The sequence below is a fragment of the Triticum aestivum genome, chromosome 7A (assembly GCF_018294505.1).
Source record: "Triticum aestivum cultivar Chinese Spring chromosome 7A, IWGSC CS RefSeq v2.1, whole genome shotgun sequence".
Taxonomy (NCBI): domain Eukaryota; kingdom Viridiplantae; phylum Streptophyta; class Magnoliopsida; order Poales; family Poaceae; genus Triticum; species Triticum aestivum.
Window position 1 is genome coordinate 637211880 of NC_057812.1, and position 3812 is coordinate 637215691.

Consider the following 3812-nt stretch of genomic DNA (forward strand, 5'->3'; position numbering starts at 1 on the left):
GGTATCGGGATACCGACGATCGAATCTCGGGCAAGTATCGTACCGCTAGACAAAGGGAATTGTATACGGGATTGACTGAATCCTTGACATCGTGGTTCATCCAATGAGATCATCGTGGAGCATGTGGGAGCCAACATGGGTATCCAGATCCCGCTGTTGGTTATTGACCGGAGAGTTGTCTCGGCCATGTCTGCATGACTCCCGAGCCCGTAGGGTCTACACACTTAAGGTTCGATGACGCTAGGGTTATAGGGAAAGTATATACGCGGTTATCGAATGTTGTTCAGAGTCCCGGATGAGATCTCGGACGTCACGAGGAGTTCCGGAATGGTCTGGAGGTAAAGATTGATATATAGGAAGTATGGTTTTGGCCACCGGAAGTGTTCCGGGCATCACCAGTAGTGTACCGGGACCACCGGAGGGGTCCGGGGGTCCACCGGGAGGGGCCACGAGCCCCGGAGGCATACCTGGGCCAAGTGTGAGAAGGGACTAGCCCCTAGGTGGGCTGGGGCGCCTCCCCACCAAGGCCCATGCGCCTAAGGGGAAGAGGGGACAAACCCTAAGGGCAGATGGGCCCTAAGGCCCATGCCTGGTGCGCCTCCCTCTTCCCCTCCCCTTGGCCGCCTCCCAGATGGGATCTGGGGGCTGCCGCCACCCCTAGGGAGGGAACCCTAGGTGGGGGCGCAGCCCCTCCCCTCCCCCTATATATACTTGAGGTATGGGGCTGCCCAACACATGTGATTTTGCACTCCCTGTTGGCGCAGCCCTACCTCTCTCCCTCCTCGTCTCTCGTAGTGCTTGGCGAAGCCCTGCTGGAGTCCCGCGCTCCTCCACCACCACCACGCTGTCGTGCTGCTGCTGGATGGAGTCTTCCCCAACCTCTCCTTCTCCCCTTGCTGGATCAAGGTGTAGGAGACATCACCGGGCTGTACGTGTGTTGAACACGGAGGTGCCGTCCGTTCAGCACTAGGATCATCGATGATTTGGATCACGACGAGTACGACTCCATCAACCCCGTTCACTTGAACGCTTCCGCTTAGCGATCTACAAGGGTATGTAGATGCACTCTCCTTCCCCTTGTTGCTAGATTACTCCATAGATTGATCTTGGTGATGCGTAGAAAATTTTGAATTTCTGCTACGTTCCCCAACAACAACTACTTTGTGTTCTACTCGTGCATAGAAACTACGCATAGACCTAGCTCATGATGCCACTATTAGGGAACGTAGCAGAAATTCAAAATTTTCTACGCATCACCAAGATCAATCTATGGAGTAATCTAGCAACGAGGGGAAGGAGAGTGCATCTACATACCCTTGTAGATCGCTAAGCGGAAGCGTTCAAGTGAACCGGGCTGATGGAGTCGTACTCGTCATGATCCAAATCACCGATGATCCTAGCGCCGAACGGACGGCACCTCCGCGTTCAACACACTACGGAACGGAGACGTCTCCCACGCCTTGATCCAGCAAGGAGGAGGGAGAGGTTGAGGAAGAGAGTCCAACAGCAGCACGACGGCGTGGTGGTGATGGAGCGACAGTTCTCCGGCAGGGCTTCGCCAAGCTCACGCGGAGGAGGAGAGGTATTGGAGGGGAGGGGCTGCGCCGGGTTTAAGGGGGTGGCCACCCTCCCACCCCTCCACTATTTATAGGTCGGGAGAGAGGGGGTCGGCCCCCCTAGATCCCATCTAGGGTTGGGGGCGGCGGCCAAGGGGGGAGGAGTGCCTCCCAAGTCAAGTGGAGGCCCTCCCCCTTAGGGTTTCCCCTCTCCCATGCGCATGGGCCTTGGGGGGGCTGGTGTCCTTGGCCCATTAAGGCTAGGGCGCCCCCCTATAGCCCATGTTGCTGTATTGGACGTGGTGGAACATTTTCCGGACCTCCGGACCCCTCCGGAATCCTCCGGAACCTTCCGGAAGCTTCCCGGTACAATACCAGAAAAAACCAAACTTTTCCCGGAACCCGAACAACAACTTTCCATATATAAATCTTTACCTCCGGACCATTCCGGAACTCCTCGTGACATCCGGGATCTCATCCGGGACTCCGAACAACATTCGATAATCACATACAAGTCTTCCTAATAACCCTAGCGTCATCGAACCTTAAGTGTGTAGACCCTACGGGTTCGGGAACCATGCAGACATGACCGAGACAACTCTCCGGCCAATAACCAACAGCGGGATCTGGATACCCATGTTGGCTCTCACATGTTCCACGATGATCTCATCGGATGAACCACGATGTCGAGGATTCAATCAATCCCGTATTCAATTCCCTTTGTCCAGCGGTATTGTACTTGCCCAAGATTCGATCGTCGGTATCCGATACCTTGTTCAATCTCGTTACCGGCAAGTCTCTTTACTCGTTCCGTAACACATCATCCCGTGATCAACTCCTTGGTCACATTATGCACATTATGATGATGTCCTACCGAGTGGGCCCAGAGATACCTCTCCGTCACACGGAGTGACAAATCCCAGTCTCGATTCGTGCCAACCCAACAGACACTTTCGGAGATACCCGTAGTGCACCTTTATAGCCACCCAGTTACGTTGTGACGTTTGGTACACCCAAAGCATTCCTACGGTATCTGGGAGTTGCACAATCTCATGGTCTAAGGAAATGATACTTGACATTAGAAAAGCTTTAGCATACGAACTACACGATCTTTGTGCTAGGCTTAGGATTGGGTCTTGTCCATCACATCATTCTCCTAATGATATGATCCCGTTATCAACGACATCCAATGTCCATGGTCAGGAAACCGTAACCATCTATTGATCAACGAGCTAGTCAACTAGAGGCTTACTAGGGACATGGTGTTGTCTATGTATCCACACATGTATCTGAATTTCCTATCAATACAATTCTAGCATGGATAATAAACGATTATCATGAACAAGGAAATATACTAATAACTAATTTATTATTGCCTCTAGGGCATATTTCCAACACACACACACACATGAATCCTCGCTTTTCTCACTCTGTCCCTTCGTCCTTGTTGTGTATCCGCGTAGTCCGAGGTCCCCGTCCCCGAAAGAAACCTAGAAGAGATCGAAACACAACTCTTTTCGCCGCCAGTGAAGCCTCGACGACTCAAGTCGCGACTCGCCTAAGACGATGTAGATCTTCATGAAGACCCTGACAGGTAAAACCATCATGCTGGAGGTGGAGGGGCAGCGACACCGTGGACAGCGTCAAGGGCAAGGTCTAGGATAAGAAAGGGATCCCGCCGGACCAGCAGCAGCTCATATCTTCGCCGAGAAGCAGCTGGAGGACGGTCGCTTGCTGGCAACTACAACGTGCACAAGGAGTCGACGCATCCCCTGGTGCTCCGCCTCCGCAACGGCACCACCATCAAGGTCAAGACACCCACCGCCAAGGAGATCGGGATCAACATCGAGCCCACGGACACGTCCGACAGGATCAAGGAGCACGTCGAGGAGAAGGAGGGCATCCCGCCCGTCCAGCAGAGGCTCATCTTCGATGGCAAGCAGATGGCCGCCGACAAGACGGTGCAAAAGTACAAGGTCAAGGGCGGCTACGTGCTCCACCTCGTGCTCGCCCTCAGGGGCGGTGCCTGCTAGAATTTGGGTCTTATGGTCGCTCGCTTTTCCATGAGGGTGTAGCTTTGGTTTTTTTTCTTGCGTATGATTTTGGTTGGAACTTTTTGAACAGTGTTTGAGTCTCTTTAAAGCCATAATGTTTGAGGCCAGGTTACATGTACGTACAATCACAACAGTTGTCTGCACAATAATCTTTTCCCATCCGTTCATATATTTTTACCACCAATCCACTAAATCAAAGATA

At 52.8% G+C, this 3812-nt stretch overlaps 1 pseudogene; it reads left to right on the forward strand.

Moving 5' to 3' along the window:
• The first annotated feature begins 3122 nt into the window (after positions 1 to 3122).
• Positions 3123 to 3589, forward strand: LOC123154073 (NEDD8-like; annotated as a pseudogene).
• The last annotated feature ends 223 nt before the right edge of the window (positions 3590 to 3812 follow it).